A 19,864-nucleotide genomic window follows, 5' to 3' on the forward strand; every position below is an offset into this window, starting at 1 on the left:
AGAAGTATCGATTTCTAAGCAATTGATGAGGGAAAGATGCCCTTCCCCCAGCACCCATTATCACCTATGGTCACAAGAGTGGGAGAACTAGCCCTGACCCTCACTGGCTGCAGCACACAAGAGGGCGGGCTCTGCATTCTGTCCGGGCAGCATGCTAGGACTGGCCCTTATTTCTCAATCTCAGGAGATGAGAACATCTTCAAATGTCCTTCTCTTTCACCGAGGTGCTGGCAGCAGACAGGCTTGAAGAAGGCAAGACGTTTTCCTTTCCTTCCCCCCCCCACTCCCCAGATAGCTCTGTTTTTATTTGATGGCCTTCTTACCCATCAGCAGGAACTCAGAAAGATTTAAGTCCTAGAGAGGGTACACAGCTCAGTGGCAGAGTACTTGCCCGTCATGAGTGATGCTTTGCATTCTATTGCCAATGCTGTCACATAAATAATTAAACCATAAAACAAGTAAGAAAATACGTTTTTTCTCTATGATGTTATCCAATGCGAGAAAATATGAACACCGACAGTTAGGCAATGACTAGGTCACGAAATATAAAAAAAAAATTCTGGCGTGCTTACCCAAATATTATGAAGTGTACTATGGAATGTCTTTAAATGAAAATCAAATATTTTTTGGGTGAATTAGGAGAACTTAGATGCATCAAGGTTTAGTACATGCTGTCAGTTACACACTGATGAGAGAGGTTTCTCTGTCGGGCTTCAGGTTTTGGAGCATAGAATTTGCATGGCCAGGGAATATACCCATAAACTTTCCTACTGTTTGTGATCATTTCCCAATTAAGAGATTATCCAAGAAGTCCAAAGCACAGAAGACAGGCGTACTTAGTTTAGTCAGATATGGAGAAGGCTTTCTGAAGGCCAGAAGAATTAAAACACTGTGATAGTTGCATCATATTAGTTATGATTTACTTAGTAACCCCAGGAGCATTTGTGTCTATCTTTATGTTCATTTTTATCTTATTCACACACAACATTCTAATAAAGTGTGACTTACCATTCTGTCTGGATCCTGACAGTGTTGTAACGTGGGCTTCCATCCGTTTCCTGCAAGCTCACAGAGATGCAGTCAAACTCACACACGACGACAAGCAGCCGAAACAAAGCATAGAGTCAGAGAAAGGGAGAGTGGAACTCCCAAGGCAACCCTTGTTGTGGAAGGAAGGGTGTGTTCTGCTGTGAAAGCAGACATGAATGCTGTGTGTCTGGTGTGTGTGTGTGTGTGTGTGTGTCTGGTGTATGTGTGTCTGTCTGTCTATGTGTGTGTGTCTGTGTGTGTGTGTCTGGTGTGTGTGTATGTTTGTGTGTGTGTCCGTGTGTATGTGTGTGTGTGTGTCTGTGTATGTCTCTCTCTCTCTCTGTGTCTGTGTGTCTATCTGCCTGTGTGTGTGTGTGTGTGTGTGTGTGTCTGGTGTGTGTTTCTGTGTGTGTGTCTCTCTCTGTGACTACATATGGTGATAACTACAATCAATAAGAAGGACCTCGAGACAGCAGATGTGCAAGAGAGCAGAATATGCGTGCCTTTTATTCTAATGAGCAAGATGTGAAGAGTGCTGCAAGCTATAGAGACGCCTTGCATTAGCAAAGGCATGGTTTGGACTGGTTTGCACAGCATTGAATGTATTCACTTAAAGCACCTAGGAAAGAGCTTCCTGAATACAGGCCTTAAAAATACTCTCAAGTCTGGCAGTTTATAAAGAATTAGTCACTTAAGTGTAGCTCATTTTCCTTTTGGGACACAAATGCCTTTGGCAAGGATGTTACATGAAGAATGACACAAGATAATCACAGGGGCTGTGGGAAGCCAGGGAAATTCAGCTGGGCTCCAGACTAAATTGGCTTTGTGATGTATAGAGTGTGGAAAGAAGGGGCGTCAGGTGCAGAATGATTTCCAGATTACAGTAAAGGTCCCTCTCCCCAATGCATTTGAAGGAAATAATCAAAGAGAGGTAGAAATCCAAAGCTGGTACTTCTTATTTAATCTATTGGGCTGAGTCAGGCTGATCATTTTGTGTGACATCATAGTGCCACACCGGGGTGCTGGTTGGTTGGGATCCTTCCTGGTATGACAGTGCTTCTGAGTGCTTGTCAGGCAGGTATGTATGAACATTAGCCTATTTATAAATGCCCCCTCTCATCACTATGCAGACATATTTATACATATGTGAACTCATTTGGTTTAATATATGTGTTTCCAACACCAATCAGATTCCCCTTGGTTCATTCTAGCATCTTCTATTGCTTATTTATATTTTTTTACTTTAATTTTAAATAGCTTGCTTCACATGTCAGTCCACCCTCTCCCTCCCCTCCTCCTGTACTCCCCCCACCATCCCCCCAAGCTTCCCACCCTATCCCCATTTCCTTCCACATAGGGGACATCCAGAGTCTGTCATTTAGCTCAGGGCAGGGTCCAGGCACTCCCCTAAGAGTCCAGGCTGAGAAAGCATCCCTCTTTGTGTTATGGACACACGAAGTCCATTTCTATGCCAGGGATAAACACTGATCTACGGCCCAGGGCCCCATAGGTTGCCCAGGCCTCCTCATTGACTCTCACACTCAGGGAGTCTGGATCAGTCCCATGCTGGCCTCCAAGCTGTCACTCTGGAGTCCAAGAGCTCCCCCTCATTTAGATCAGCTGTCTCTGCTGGATTCGCCAGCCCATTCTTTGTCCATTTGCTCATTGCTCCTCTCTCTCTGTCACTGGGTTCCATGGGTTCAGTTCAGTGTTTAGCTGTGGGTGTTTGCCTCTGCTTCCATCAGTCACTGGATAAGGTTCTAGGATGGCATATAAGGTAGACGACAAGTTCATGATCAGGAATGGGTATTTAAGGTAGTCTCTCCACTATTGCTTAGCTTGCCAGTTGGTGTCATCCTTGTAGATCACTAGAGGTCTCACTGGTGCCAGATCTCTCTTCAAACCTATCACTCCCTCTATTATGGTATTTCTCATCCTGTTCTCCTCCTATTCTACCCCCCACTTAACCTTCCTGTTCCCCCATGACCTACTCTTTCCCCCTTTTCTCCCCCTCTCTTCTTCCCAGCTCACATACCCCCACCCCCGCCATGTTCCCAATCTGTTCAGAAGATCTTGCCTCATTCCTCTTCTTTGGGGTACCATGCATATCTTTCTTAGGTTCTTTCCTGTTTCCCAGACTCTCTGTCAATGGAGTTGCAGACTGGCACTCTCCTGATTCTTGTCTAAAATCCATATATGAGTGAGTACATACCATGTTTGAAGACACATTAGAGGATATACAGTCATCAACCAAAGAAAATTTCAAAACCAACAAATCCCTAACACAAAATGGGACTTCATGAAGAAGCCAAACCTGAGAATAATAGGTGTAGAAGAAGGTGAAGAACTACAGCTCAAAGGTACAGAAAACATATTCAACAAAATCATAGAAGAAAACTTCCCTAACCTAAAGAAGGATATGTCTATGAAAATACAACAATCTTACAGAACACCAAATAGGCTGGACCAGAAAAAGAAGTCCCCTCACCACATAATAATCAAAACATCAAACCTATAAAATAAAGAGAAAATATTAAGAGAAGCTAAAGAAAAAGGCTAAGTAACATATAAAGGCAGACCTATCCAAATTACACCTGACTTCTCAATAGAAACTTTGAAAGCCAGAAGATCCTGGACAGATGTCCTACAAACACTAAGAGAACAAGGATGCCAGCCCAGACTACTATATCCAGCAAAGCTTTCAATACCATACATGGAGAAAACAAGATATTCCCCAACAAAACCAGATTTAAATAATACGTATCCATGAATCCAGCCCTACAGAAAGTGCTGGAAGGAAAACCTAGACTCAACAAAGATACCTACAGTCACAAAGATATAGGCAATAGATAATCCCACTTTACCAAACACCAAAAGAAAAAGGGAGGAGAACCTACACATAATAACACCACTACTAATAAATCAAAAACAAACAAGAATCACCAATCAATGGTCATTAGTATCCCTCAAAGTCAACAGTCTCAACTTGCCTATAAAAAGACACAGATTAGCAGAATGGATATGAAGACAGAACCCACTCTTCTGCTGCATACAAGAAACACATCTCAATTTCAAAGACAGTCGTTACCTCAGAGTAAAGAGTTGGGAAAAGATTTTCCAGTCAAACAGACTCAAGAGACAAGCTGGTGTAGCAATCCTAATATCTACCAAATTAGACTTCAAATTAAAGTTAATCAAAAGAGATGAAGAAGGACATATCATATTCATCAAAGGAAAAGTCTATCAAGATGAATTCTCAATTCTGAACATCTATGCCCCAAATACAATTTTTAAATCGTAGAAAAAACTTCCATATTGCTTATACTGTGGCTAGTTACTCATTCGTTCAGCCTGGGGCTGGAGAAATGACTCAGTGGTTAAGAGAACTGGGAGCCCTTCCCGAGGACATGAGTTTGATTCCCAGCACCCACATACACGGTGTCTCACCAGGTGTTCTTGAGCCCTCTTCTGTCCCTTGTGGCCACTGCATTCACAACAGTGTACAGATGTACACACAGGCACCCACACATTCATATATAATAAAAATAAAATAAATCTTTAAAAACTGCTAGCCATAATCCTATAAAAATGAATTTACCAACTGTGGTGATTGTGTGTGTGTGTGTGTGTGTGTGTGTGTGTGTGTGTGTGTGTATGCGCGTGCCGGGCGCTCAGTCTGACGATATCAAACTTAAAGCCAATTTCATCAAGTTGCTTAGATCAGCTTCCACCTTTTTAATCGTAGTGCTACACAGCTGGGTGTTGGGGAAGTATTGTATATATGTCAATAAAGCACTGTTGGCCAATAGGGAAGCAAGATAGGTGGGACTAGGAGTCCAGGAGGACTCTGGGTAGGAGAAACACAGGGAGCCATGATGAAGTAAGATGTCTGGAACTTTTCTCTGGTAAGAGAAATACTTAGATTAACAATTATGGGGTGAATATTTAAGTCAGAGATAGCCAGTAAGAAACAAACAAGGCCAAAAGCTTCATAATTAATACAGCGTCTTGTGTGTTATTTGAGGACTACAACGCGGCAGAGCCCTGGCGACTGGTGGAAGAAAAACCAAAAGCAACAGACAAGAAAAAGCCTTCTCTTTACAGCTGGGCAAATCAATCGGGGTCTACATTTTACCCACGTTACTCTGAGATCCTGCTTGGTTTTTTTTTTCTTTTTTAAATTTGCGTGAGATGAAGTTCACCTTCTATGGCAGCCGTGCCAGTGGGGTTTGAACAATGCAGGCCCTTGTGTGACCACCAGCAGACTGCAGCACTGGCTGTTTGTCTTTCAGTCAACACTTGCGTGAGAGAGAGAAAGCAGACAGACAGACCCACAACAGTGCCTTAGGGCTTCATCCTAGTCTGAAAGAGTGAAGAGTGTCAAGCATTGCCAGGGAACACAGTGATCTTAGTAACTACTGACCCCACAATTCTTAGAGTCTAATATCCTCCCTCCCAAAATACTACCAGCACACAGTCAACACTAATGCATCTTAAATTAGAAGATCACCATTCTGGTGGAAAACCTTCAAAGAACCTAAATGGGTCTATTTCTTGACACTTAGAACAGTCACGAGACCTAGGGTTGGGCTTACTTTGCCAACCTACTGTTGCCTCATCCCCCCCCCCCAGCACTGGCTAGTCACTCTCAGAATTCTTCCAGTATTATCCTCACACCAGATGGACCACCTTGTGTCCGTGGTAGTCTCTTGTGCAGTTACCAGCCTAGTGACTAAGGGTCTATGCTGTTGAGGATGAAAATGCAACCACATCTATGTTTGAAAGACATTCAGCGTAAAATACCTTTACTGTCTTTCAACCATAGCTACAGTGACCTTAAAGGACACCAAGGGCTCTTATGTTTAGTCTCTCAAGGGAAAGATGAGGAAATTGAGCCTCAGGTCATGCCAAGGCTAAAAAAATTAATAAATAATAAGATTCAAATCCAATTTTCTCTCTCAAATCTCTTATTCTGCCCATCATGTATGCTGGGACTTTCCGTGCTCTTGGGGGAAGAATAGATTTATGACCCCTAAAATGTCCTAAGTGGTATCATTTTCCCATTATATTTCTTAGCAATCATTCTTTAAGGAAAAGAAGCATACCTTCTCAGATACATAACTGCTTCTCACACCTCCAGGCTTCAGATCTTTGCTATTTAAGAATGAAGTCAACTTCTTTCTATCAAACTACCCATTTATGGTTTTTGTTAATATAATTAGTATTGCATTCACCTCTCAAGACCAGTGTTCAAGGCATGAAGTTCTAAGCCAGATCCTAATTTCACTAGCTGAGTGCAGTTCTGATAGGGAAACCCACCATCTCTCCTGGCATGGGAAAATCTCAGGAGATTTGCTTTCCACCCCCAAAATCTCCAAAATGGGGTGCTTAAGTGAGGAATAGACTAGAATCTCCATCCTGTATGTACAGTGGATGAGTCTGGGCATGTCACTTAATGCTTTGAGGCTCTATATTGATTTAATGCAAACTATGACAGCCTATTTCAGAGACAGACTAGGGATCAAGTATGGATGCACATACTGTCTACAGTGTAGTCTGCCTCCATCATGAAAGCATGCCTGAGGGCAAGGACTTCCATTCTATCTTCCTGTTGACACACATGGGATCAAAGGAGTCTTGCATGGTGCTGGGTTCACACGGGCCTCGAACATTCTGGGCAGACTTCCTACAGATGAGCTACATCCCAAGCTGGTGCCATGAATTTTGACTCAGCATTAAAAATTCTACATTCTCCTACAGTATAATGCCCAGCCAGTTGCCATCACACATGTTTTAGTTTCTTGAGATAGTCCTCATGTAAATTTACTTATTATTGAGGGGGTGGGGGCAGGGCGAGGTCACAGCATGATGCATGCGACCCTCAAAGAACAAGTTGCAGAGCTCTGTTCTCTCCTTCAACCCACGTGAGTTCCGGGTCAAGTCTTCAGGCTTTCTGGCGAACACCTCCACACCCCAGGCCACTTCACTGGCCTCATATGAAATTCTCACACGTTTTTTTTAATTAAAATAGAATTGCGTCACGCTCTCCCTTACCCTCTCTTCCTTGCTGCCCATCTCAGGTCCCCTCCTTCTATCTCCCCCACTCAGCCTCCATTTCTTTAGATGACTGTTGTTACACATGTACAAATAGATAAACACAATTTACTCAATCCTTTTTTTGTTGTTGCTGTCTGTGTATATGGGCTCAAAGACTGGACATTCTGCATTGTACAAGCCAAGAAGAGAGCTCAGCCCCGGGAGACCATAAAGATCCTTCTCTCAGGAGTCACTTGTTACCTGCATTTCTTTGTCTGGGATTGGGGCTGTGTGATATTTGGCTTCCTCATAAAAAAATGTTGTTGGATTCTCATCTCCTTCAATATTCTTCCAAGTTTTGGTGATGAACTACAGGACCATGGAATTAGATGGGCATGGTCTGTGCCTGAACTCGCCAGTTGCCCCTGAGTATAACTCTTTAAAAGCAAATTAAAAAACTTAACGTAAAAAGTTGTATGTATGGTCACATTTATTCAACACCAATCTTTTGGTTTTTTGTTTTTTGTTTTGGTTTTTCGAGACAGGATTTCTCTGTATTGTTTTGGAGGCTGTCCTGGAACTCGCTCTGTAGACCAGGCTGGCCCCGAACTCACAGAGATCCTCCTTCCGAGTGCTGGGATTAAAGGCTTGTGCCACCAATGCCCGGCTTTCAACATCAATCTTACGCAAAACTTGAATGGATGGATATTCCTTATGCTTTGTTTCAGGAAAATTATGCTGCTGGAGCACTGGTCCTTTGAAACAGAAGCATTCAAGACTGGAGAATGTTTGCACCATAATCCATCGCACAACAGAAATCCCGGAAGCCTCGCCTCCGAGCCTTGCGTGGCCCACCAGGCTGAAGCCCAGTGTTTCCAGCATTAAACAGATGGCATTGGTGTACTTTTAGTTTCTGTTCTTCCCACATCAAGAGAAGGGGTGGGTAATCAGTGTAAAACATTCTTTTTAGGCCTTTCTTTCATGAGCATGAATAAATATAGCACCGTGAATCACCCGGTGTAGGAGACTAATTGCATTCTTGTTAGGGTCTTTTAAACACATGAGTAACCATGCTTTTGAATCTAAGCATTTCTTGCTTCCATCTTTGAGGCTGGGTGTTTTGATCAGTTGCAATTCCTGCATGATAAATGGGAGCGAAACAGAGGTGTGAGGATGAGCTTAAGACAGATTCTCGAGTGTCTTTGCATTCTTCTGCAGCCGGAAAGCTTCCAGAGATCAGGTAGATGCCAACGTTTCATGTTATTAATAAACATCAGGCAGGATTTGGTAAGATAAAAAGAATATAATGGGTGACAGTAAAAGGAAACAATTTCTCACTAGAACTTGCCCTGCTGTGTCACCTCCCTGTCATTATCTTGACCCCCATTTCACAGTGTGAATTGCAGGAGGCCAGGGAGAGATCTTTTTTTCTGTCTTCAAAATATTGTACACACAGCACCATGTCACCTTGTGGCCTTTCTTGGATATAACGCAAGGACATCAAGTATATTGTAGCATTTGCCATGAACCCATCACTGACACACAGATGTTAAGTACATGTCCTGCTGTGCTGACCCATAATGATCTCTGCCTCAGCACCCTGTCCTACTGACCCACAGCCATCTCTACCCAAGCACCCTGCCCTACTGACCACAGTGATCTCTACCCCAGCACCCTGCCCTACTGACCACAGTGATCTCTACCCAAGCACTCTGCCCTACTGACCCACAGTGATTTCTGCCCCAGGACCCTGACCTTCCTACTGACCCATGGTTTACTCCACCCACAGGCTCTTCCGTCCAAGTGGCACTCACATTTTAAGACATGTATATCCCTTCCTGAATATTGCTTTACTCAAGCAGAGGCCAGATTGTGACTTGGGGATTCTCATTTACTTTAAAAGTGTCTGTTGGGGGAATTAGTTAATATTTAACAAAGTCACTTTATATTCCACAGTTGAAGAAGGGCTTTCACTTCCCTTCTGTAAAGCTGGTTGTATCAGGACAAATTCTGACTCCCCATCTCTCTAGCCAGAATGCTTTGTGGTACCAATCAAACACCGGTGGGTTCAACCACAAAATATACTTCTTGCTCATCTAGCCTGTGTATGCATGTGTATGTGTGTGTTTGCATGTGTGTGCACATGTGCATGTGTTCTGGCCGGCATGCTGCTCTACCTGCTCTACAATGGAGCTCGTTCCTCAGCCCTCATGCACCCATAGATCACCGGTCAGGTGAAGTTTTGTCGAGATTCTGGCCATTTTGCTATGGACACAAACAACCCTTTTCACCCCCTTCTTATGGCTGCAGGGAAGCCTGATACATCCTGTCAGCAGTTCCGATGGCATCTGCGTAGAGGTGGTGCACATCACTTCTGCCATTTCATTGGACAAAACAAGTCCTGTGACCACTGAAGTGAGAGAAGGCCATGCCTGTGTTTGCAAGTGTGTGGAGATGTATTCCTCCTCTCACAAGGAACTAAGTGATTCTTGCTGGGTAAGTCTAGCATACAGCATATGTGTTTGTTTATGGGAACATGGGCTCCAAGCACAGCATTCATGTGGAGATACTCTGGGGTCAGACAGATTGTACATCCTCGGAAATCCCTATCTGCACATCTCTCTTGGGAGCTGGTGGATGGATGGCCTGTGTGTGAGCTCACAGAGGATTATTTCCTGGCAGTGTATAACAGCTTTGCACCTGGACTCTCTCTGTGCTGGATCGGGGAAAGCCTGTGAAACATTTTGCAGAATAATGTCCTAAATGCCATATAATTTTAATTGCAGACCAAATGCAAATGGGTAATTTAAAATATGCTCCAATCATACCAAGGGACAGCAATTTATCCACAATTATTGATGGAGTGAAATGGTTGCTAGGCCTTTGCTATTATTTAGAAAAAGAGAAAAAAGTAGTTAAATTGTAGAAGATGGTAGCAACAGGATTTTTGTTATTACATGTTTTTTAAAGATTTAGTGTGTGTGCATGTGTGACACATGTGTGTAGGTGAACACAGAGGCCAGAAGAGGGTACCAGATCCCCAGGAGCTAGAGTGGGGATGGGTACTGATTTTGAATCCTTTACAGGAGCATCCAGTACCCTTAAACATTGAGTTGCCTTTCTCCAATCTCTGTTGCTATATTTTCTTAATAGAGGACAGTTTGAGACAAAGAAAAGACAATTTTACTGGAAAATGCCAGACTAGCATAAAAAGAAGTGCAGAATTTAGTCAGCCTCTCAACCTGACATTGATGGCTAGAAAGAGGAAAGGTAGTGGCCTGCTTTAGATCCTGGAAATCAGAACTGACTCTTGCAAACTGTCATCTGACTGAGCATTGTGGCATGAGCACGAGCACACACACACACACACACACACACACACACACAAAGGCACACACACAAAGGCACACTCACATACTCATGCACTCACAAAACCCCACACACCTGCATGCACACACATAGGCAGGCACCCACACACAGATGCGCGCACAGACACACACACACACACCACATACATATATACATGCACTCACACACATAAGCATGTGCGCATGCACACATACACACACGGGCACACACGCACACACACAGAAACATACAACACACACACACACACATACACACTAAATCAGCCAACCAATCAATTGAATTTTAAAAACCTAAGGAGCAGCTCAACCAGCAGCTATTTGTATGATATTTTTATAACGTGAGAAAACAGTCCTGGGCCCCTCGTCGCAAAGCAGCCGACAGTGCTCCTACTGCAAGGAAGATGGCGGCATGAAGGAATGGCACTGACACTTGAAGCTGCCCCGGGAGGACGCTGCACTTTTGCTGCTTTGAGTTTCTTTCTGTGAGTTTTATCCACATACAGGGTTGGGCCAGATTCCTGCTGCATTGTCACCTGACTTCATCCTTGGCTTGGGGGTAACTGGAGAATTAATTCATATTCAATTAAAAAAGAAATGGAAAACAAACAGCCCGAGCGAGTACCCGTGCGTGCATTTCTCTGTATGTGGACGCAATTGTTTTAAAGACTCTTGTGACAGACTCAGCGGTTTGAGGAATCAGACACTTGCTCCCATGGGGGAAGTAGGTGTCTAATCCTGTGGTTTCCCAGATTGTGTTGGTGTCTGTACATACGGAGGAGCACAGAGGGTCGCTGGTGGATCCCCCGTAAGCCAGGAGGCTTTGGATCAGTTCTCCAGGGCTCAGAAAGGGTCCAACTGTGCTATCTAACACTGCCACTTAATTTTAACATTTCTGCAATTTTTTATTATGCTATTCCACCATTATTTTTTAAAAAAAGGGTTATCAACAAGGCAGAGCATTCTGCAAGGTTTTATAGACATTATAAACTTGACGCCAAGAAAGCAGCACCTGGTTGGATCATCCTTAGCCTGCTTTTCAAAAAACATCCACCGACTGCTGCTGTGCACGTCACCGCCCCTTTCATGGGTTCCCAGGCACCCCCCTCCGCGCTCAGTAAAGTGGACCACCGCTTGGAACAGACACCAGGGAGAATATCCACAGGCTCAGTTGTGGAAAAACCAATGCGCACAGAAGGATAGGGGTTGAGGAAACACAAGGTGATTGGATGCTGGGGAGAAACAGGGGAAAAAAAGAAGCAGGTTGGAGGCTTCCGTGTGGAGTGGATGGAGCGGTGCCCTCAAAATATCGCCAGCACAACACAAGCTAGGGGGTGGCGCTCCGCCAGCAGGAAGGAACCCTTACTCTTCCTGTCTGATGACTCATGATGCTCGGGTTGGAACAGGACTAACTGTAATCACACTTTTGAAACTTCAGCCATCAGGATGACCATTCTCACAGTAAGCTTTTCCAGTTGGCACACACACACAGAAAACCACGATGAAGGTTCCAAGACATTAGAGGGATAATCATCGGGGCTTGTTGTCTTGGTCTCCAGGGCTGACAGAACAGAACTCCACGGACTAGACATCACACAAGCACCAGAGTCAACTTGCCCCCATCCCTCTAGGAGAAGGGTGGGCAAGGAAGATTGGAGGACATGCAAGGGTCGTCTTGACAGGTAATCGTGATTGTAGCAAGAACAGACAGGGCCTCTTTCAAAGGGGCCTTTTGGAAGTCCAGGACTCCCGATGTCTGTGCCTTGGAGTTGGAATTTTCACACGTGAGTTTTAGAGGGGGTGTGAACATCACTTAGGTCTAGAATAAGTGTTCTGGTTCGTTGGGGACAATTGAAGGGATAGGAAGTACATCTAGATTTTATTTAGGCAATGTAGACCCACACCACCCACTATTCTCCACTCTGTTTCTTTTCCCCATTTTATCTATCTGTTCTTCTATCACACTCCCAAGCTATGAGCTTGAGATAAAACTGATTCAGTATTACAGAGTTTGGTGCAATTTCAGAAATGTGTTTTTATAAAGTCTGCTTTGAATGTAGTTGCTGAGTTTTAGAAAAGTAGCTTGGGGGAAGATTGTTCCAAAAATAATATTTCTAGCAAAAGGCAGAAATGATACAGACATTGATAAGCTTTCCTGTTGCCTGTGCTTTAATCTAATGGTCTGCACATCTTTTGAGCAGTCCAATTCTTCAGTAACAATGTTTATTTGTGACTGTTTTTCTGGTTTCATGATACTTAGAACAAATTTCAAGTAAACTGCGCTTTTCCTACTGTTACTTTGTTTTCCAGTGGTGGGAATATGCATATAATATATACTATATATGTGTGGGCTTGTGTAGGTTCCTGGTATTCTGTGTCCCGCTGCCTAGATTTTCCTGTTATTAATCATTTCACAATAAAGAGCATCAGTAATTTAAACATCAAATGCTTGCATCACTTCACATTTATATGTTGAAATCTCAAATCCCAGTACCCTAGAGTAATAGGTGTGGCATGAGGGAACAATGGGGTCAAGAGTATGGAGTCTCAGGAATGCGACGAGTGCCTTCCTTGTCTTTGGAGTACTACAGACCAAACCCAGGGACGCATCCACACCAGCAAACACTCTATAGTGATCAAGATTTTTGTTTCTGTAGAAGAGATCTTGGAGACTACTCTGTCTTCCTGCTGTGTGAGGACCCAGCTCAGAGTCAAGCGTCTAAGCAAGCATGGGTGTCATCAGAACCCACCTGTGCAGTGTCTCTCACCTGGACTTCTCTTGTTTCCCAAGAACCCAACGTTAATGGTCTTTGATAGCATCTCAAGTGAAGGTGATAGATGTGTACACTACATGATTGCGAAGACCCACAACATGACAGCATGCCATCTGACCTGTCAACCTGTGCTGGATACCTGAAGAGGTTTCTTCTCTTCACTGGCAGGTGAATTTTTGATTTCTTTAGGTATGAAAGAGGTGTCGTTTTCTTTACTGGCCTATGGAACAGGCCTCTTTGAGGGAATGTGCATCTAAATAATTTCTGCTCCATGTCCAATATGTCCTGTTCTTCCATCATCCTATTCTTTTACTCTAGAGACAGTCTGGGCACAATATCCTGAGAAAACTTGGGATGTAGGAACAAATCTAGGCCCCCGGGGCCACCAGAGGGTCTTGGCAGTCATTGTGTCCCAGATGAGCAGAGTCAGAATGTAACTAATTTGATACTTAGCCATTTAATGCCTATTGAGCTTACCATGGAACAGTTCCCAGACAAGTGTTAAACTTCATGGAAGTGGAGATGTGAGTCATCCATAATAAATACATGAAAAATCACATGTCTATACACATATATAACCAGTGTGCAAATATATACATAATGAGCATACGTTTGCTTGTGTGGCTATGTATATTCAAATTATAAAGATATAGATACATATGGTTATCTACATAGACTACCTTTGCTAGCTATATGGTTAAAGGTTAACATGTACATTACCTCACTAACAAAGGTAGACTGTGGTTTATGGGTTTTTTAATGTTTATGTATTAAAGCAAAATAAGCCATCTTCCCTGGGTGACACATTGTTGTCTTCCTTATGGAATATAGAGATGTAGCAACACATACGTGGATCCTGATCTTCATTCTGGGTGCTTAATGATTCTGGTTATGAAGAACGAGGTGCCAAGACATGGCGGACATCATTGCAGGGGAGACCGCCGAGGGCCTCTCCCAGCAGGGATTGAGAAGGGTGACTTCACCCACATTTGAAACAGCGGGAGTCAACACTGGGGTCGTCCCTTGCACGTCACCATGGGGTTCTTTTTCCAGTGGGAGAGTGGCGAGCATCACTTTCACCACAAGTTTCCACTTGGTGTTCCTGCTGCTGAGGAGTTTCAGGACACGGGCAACTCCGCAGGAAGCAGTGGTGTGTGTGTGTGTGTGTGTGTGTGTGTGTGTGTGTGTGTGTGTGTGCATTGTGTCTGTGTGCTCATGTGTTTGCTTGTTCAAGTTCATGTGTGCATGTGTACTCGTGGAGGTTAGACGTTAGACGTCAGCCTCCAGCATGAAGGACTGATTCAACACCCAGATCTCACTCCTGTACCCATTGGAGATTTCTCTCTCTCTCTCTCTCTCTCTCTCTCTCTCTCTCTCTCTGTCTCTGCTGCTTCCATTCACATCCAGGCAGAACAGAAGATTGCAGTGGGTAGCTACCTTGTTGTGTATCCTACTGAATCCTTGATACCCTTTGAATGAGCTCTCATGGATTTACCTACAAACTGGAGTGGTGTTTGGTGTCTACATGGCTGTAAAACTGCCTACATTTAAAGACTGAGAAACGATGTGTAGTTATTTCCTGGTAATTTAATACCTCTTTTATTGTATAAAAATAATACAAAACCGGTATATAAATGACTTTCTTATTTAAAAAACACATACTTCTCGCGGTTAATATTTTTTTCTTATTTTTACAATAAAATATTTTAAAGGTGCTTATAAACTTCGTTTATGGTAGTTATTTATTATTTTTAAAGGAAAACTCTCTTGAGATCTTTGTGTATTGTTTTAGCCACTTCTTTTAAAAAATACGTGAAGATGTTTCAGTTAAGTCTGATAAGCAAGTTATTACAGGTCTCTAAGGAAAGTAACCTAAAGTTTAATCAAACTTATGGTGACCAAAAAGATTATTTGGATGACAGCTCTGTTCAAAACTCTTGTCATTTTTCTTTTGTTGCCAATGAGCTTATACTATTTCCCCAGTTCTCTTTGCTTTTCTTCCCTAATTTTTCCTTTCTTTTATTTATTTTTTTTCTGTTCATGGTTTTCTCCTTCCTCATCTCCTTCCCACCTCTTTACCTCCTGACCCAAGCAACTCTATGCCTTCTTCTTTCCCTTGTTTTCATAATTTAGATAGACACCGTAAGGTGACGTCTATTGTCTGTTTTCCATTTATTTATCTATTTATTTACTTTTTGATGCCGGGGAACCATACTGGGCAGGTACATTGGCCAAATCGCTAGGCTGTAATGGTGATGTGTCAAATCGTCAAAGAAGGATTCCCTTTCAGTCCATGTATTAAGTAAAGTGGATTATTGTGTTACAGGCTCATGTATATTGGGGAAAACTGATAGCAAGTAGGATACATTCTGTGAACAGAATTTGTGGTCGCCTCTTTCTTGTTCACGAATGTATTCCGAGACAGACTTATGTCAAGTTTTCTTAAAGTCAAGATGAGAGTGTCATGCATTTGGTTGAGGAGGAAAGCAGTTGGGCAGTCTGGGTCACATCATTTAGTCCGTAATTCCCTGAGGCCTAGGTCCATCCATAGCTACTCTTACTATGAGCTGGTGTCATAATTTGGCATTGTGAACAGTAAAATTAAAAAATCCGGCAGGGGTTTTCTATATGACTGACCAATTGAGTCTGCCAAAACCCACGTTGAGGTGATTGCCCAAAACACACAAAACTACCAAGAGTGGTGAGTTCCAGAATCTGAAATGGGCACTCATTATGCACAGATGGCATAATGCATTTGCGGTTTTCCAAGAGTCAACGGTGTGACGATAGTGTGCACGCCGCTGATTTGTCTGCCTCACGGCTGATTTCTCGCATGATACGGGGCAGGGTTGGGTGGATGATCATCGCACACTGAATGGCAGTGGCGTGTCTCAACCCACACTTTGGGGAGATACTTTTACAAATGAGCTCTAGGGTCTGCCTTTTCCCTTTTATATTTGAATATCGACCATTTATGGGTTTCAATAGATGTGATTCTTTTTAGCCCTACTGCAAGTTACTCATTAGAGTTGAAAGCTCTCCCAAGCTTGGCTTCTTCTCACATCCATCCCTTATTCTTACTCTTATTTAAGCTACTGAAAGTGCCCATTAGGCTCTTGACACGCAGCAAACTTCAACAAAGGCAAAAACTTGAGATTCTGAGAGACTCTAATTTTTCCTGGGGAAGAAGTCAGCGAACATCCAAAATGCTAGGCTCTGCTTGGATCCTAACCTGAGCAGCCTCTGCCGTGTGCAGTGCAGGGAGGATCAGCTGGGAACACGCTTATCTTAAGCACGCTGAACAGGAGGCAAGGCCGTCCACAGGGCTTTCTCCGTTGTGCATTAACTCTTTCTTGTGATTGGGAAAAGCAGATCCTCCAGAGCTTTCTGCTGGCGGGTGTTCTAAACGGATGCCATCATAAGCATTGATTTTCATTTTCTGACACAGAACATGCATGTTTGAGGTCAGACAGCTTCACATAGCAGGCTTCTGAGAGGATGGTTGCTGAAATATATCTGTGTGTTCAAGCCTGTTTTGCAAATGCTAAGCACATTGAGCTTCCTCAGTGTTGAAGCCATTGCCATGGAAACATTGCCAGTTAATAACTGTGCCTGACTTCTTGTATCGCTGTGTCAGATACTAGTCAATGAATAGAAATGGCACCTTTGCGTTTGCTGTGTTACATACACAGAGGGACCCTGGAGGAGAAGATAGTGCACACCAGATAAAGAGTAACCACGTTGGTCTGTTTGCCGGTATCATCTTAAAATCAGTTTTCTATTACTGAGAAAGCCTGGCAAAGAAAGTGCCTTAAGGAAAGCATAGGGTGGCAATGCTCAGAGGCCATGTTATTACAAGGAAAAAGAGATTCCGGACAATTCTCAAGTCCTGAGGTCTCACCCTCCCTATGTGCAAAATTACATAGTGCTTCTGCCTCTGACTGAGGGACCTTTGGGTGTGTGTCACTGGTTACGGTGCCAGCTACAAGGCAAGGGCAGCTGTCATCTTGGGTTTAAGTTCTGTCTCTGAGAGACTGACCTCTCGTGCTGAGTCCATAGACCGACTTCACACTGTGGCATGACTCCATCTGCAGTTTCATTTTCCAGAAGGAGTGAGCTGATGGTACTCATGTGTGCTTCACACTCTGGGGTGATGTGCTCTAAATAATTAAATAAGTGTTCCGGGGTTTCTCTGCATGCATGCTTCTCTTGTTTACATTTTTAGGACTGGGTCAGCCTACTATGGTCTCCTAAATCCTAGGGAGCAGTTAAATAGAATATATATATATATATATATATATATATATATATATATATATATATCCAAGAATGGAGAATGCAGAGGCTGAGCAAGCCTTCTCGAGGAGCCTGGCTGTGGGACTCGGTGTGGTTCTTGAACCTGCAGTGTCTTCTTCCACAGGACATGAAGGTTAGAGCCTCCAGCTCCCATGAAGAACTGCAGCATTAGTCTGCCTTTCCCCACAGGCTCCGGTGAATTGGAGCAAACATTAGATCTTGAGAACACAACCACCATCTTCATCTGTTCTGACCACAAGTTGCCCCTCTGACATGGCTAAATGTTTTATCGCTGCTGATTTTGTTTGAAATGTCAAGTATGAAAAGTAAATGCTGTTTTTCAGGCCATTTATGGTAGGATGAGGTAATATCCCGAAGACAAAGAGAAGTCTCTGGCTGTCACCGGGCCCTGGGTTCTCTGGATGCTTTGTCCCCTACTAGAAGCATCAGCCTGGTTAGGTGGTCACTTGGAAATCTTGCTATTCCTCTGGAATTTGAAACTAATACAACAGGCTCATTCTACTGCAACTGCTTCTGTTTTGTTTTGTTTTTTGTTTTTTTGCTGTTTTTTCTGTGAGAAACTGTTCTGTGCCTTTGATCCCAGGGGTCTTATGCTTTCTCAAATACCTGTGGGGTAGTGTCAAGGAGACATCACCATGTGAGGAGGGAGACTTTGCAGACACTGAAGCAGAGATATGGGGTCTTCTTGAAATGCAGTTATAAGAAAGAAAGTGTTAGGAGAACCGAGTTCCTATCCAAGTTCTGCCACAGATAAATTGCAACACGAACTGTTGCTAATTTTTCTCCCTGGAATCATTCTGTCACATCTATAGTGAGGGGAGGATATAGCAGTTGGACTAGATGATGGAGGTTTTATGGGCAGGTTTCTTGTCTTAAAAATACTTTGTTGTATCCTTTCTTCTAAGAATCAGCATATTTTGTAAATACTGGCAATATAAATCTTATATTCTACTCAGCCTATGGGGCTTGGGAATCTTTTAGCAAACCTTAATCATTTGTTTTCCTTAGCATGCTCCAATTTTATATCAAAGGATATGCATATGTTCTCTGTATGTGTGATGCCTTATTTAGCGAGGGTAATTTCTCACTGGATTTAAATTTCAGAATTAATTTTGAGTATCTCTAGGGTTAGTTCAATTTTGGTAATTTTAAGATCCTGATATTTTGGGAATTATATAACATAGACACGTTTGGAAGATAAGCTACGCCCTCTGTTTAACATGAAACCTTTCTGAGATAAAGTTTACGGTATGATAATTTTTTAAGAAGAAAGTAAAACAGAGCTTGGAAGGACGATGTGCTCCCTGAGCTACGCCACATTCAGTGTCGTGAGCTAAGAGCTGGCTGCTGTCCAGAGATATTTTCTGCTAAGTCAATGCTACTGCACTCTGCAGTCTGTGCCAATGGGGAGTCCGGTACTTTATATTTCAAAACAATCAAGAAGCTAATTGTTTTGTCTCCACTGATACAACGAAGATGTGTCTATGACTCATAAACTTCAGTGTAAAATAACGCCAATTTGTTTTTAGTTCAAGCCTTTGAGCTTTGAGGGCACAGGCAAGACCTAACTCACCCTACCACCACTCCCATTATGCATGGTTTTGTTTTCTGAGGTTTCAGTCACCCCCAGTCACCCATGGTCTGATGAGGAATTTCTAGAATGGAAAAATCCTCGAAGAAACAACTCACACATATACCCACATATAAATCGCATATACTCCTAGGAGGATGATTCACACTTACATTATTTACATTTCTGCTCTAACTCCTCCCAGAGGAGTGCCCGTATCATGTCCGACCACCCAGTCACGTAGATTCTCTTGGTTCCCAGATCTCAAGCACTTGTCTTCCAGTGCCCTCTGCTTTATCTCAGGGTGGTTCCGAAGTACAGTAGGAGTGATGGGGAGAAGGCACCAATCAGCCAAGTACCGCCATGCCAATGAAGACCAGACACACCCGTGCTAATTGGAGAGTCCAGACTTTACGAAACACAAAAGGAGGGATCCTGGAAGACTCCGTCTCCCCTCTTCAGCAGGAAGCATAGAAACAGCACCCAGATTGTTAGGGCCATCTTTGACCTTGGTGCGGCCTTGGGAGGGATGCTTGCTCATAGAATAGAAACATGGAGATGGGAACTGCTGACTATGCTGTGATGTCACCCTGGCATTCTGTTATCAGCCCCAGACTTCCATGCATGAGGGATACAGAGCTGTGTTAGCTCCCTATTGCTTTACATCTCGTGGCTTGCGAATCTCCCTAATCTCAAGAAATGCAGATGTTTTTAGAAAACTGGTCTAATATGTTTCTTCGCTGGGCTTTAAATTCTTTGCCAGTTCTTTCCCA

General features: G+C 43.2%; 1 protein-coding gene and 1 long non-coding RNA gene across 4 annotated transcripts in view; one reads left to right on the forward strand and one right to left on the reverse strand.

Moving 5' to 3' along the window:
• Negr1 (neuronal growth regulator 1) overlaps positions 1 to 19,864 on the reverse strand; it is a 727,936-nt gene that overhangs the window by 104,347 nt on the left and 603,725 nt on the right. The window lies entirely within an intron of this gene.
• On the forward strand, positions 11,905 to 14,339 carry LOC121142267. Its single transcript, XR_005879243.1, has 3 exons — positions 11,905 to 12,112; positions 13,088 to 13,372; positions 14,036 to 14,339. It is a non-coding gene; the product is annotated as an uncharacterized LOC121142267 (long non-coding RNA).

The sequence above is a fragment of the Mesocricetus auratus genome, unplaced genomic scaffold (assembly GCF_017639785.1).
Source record: "Mesocricetus auratus isolate SY011 unplaced genomic scaffold, BCM_Maur_2.0 Super-Scaffold_100009, whole genome shotgun sequence".
Classification (NCBI taxonomy): domain Eukaryota; kingdom Metazoa; phylum Chordata; class Mammalia; order Rodentia; family Cricetidae; genus Mesocricetus; species Mesocricetus auratus.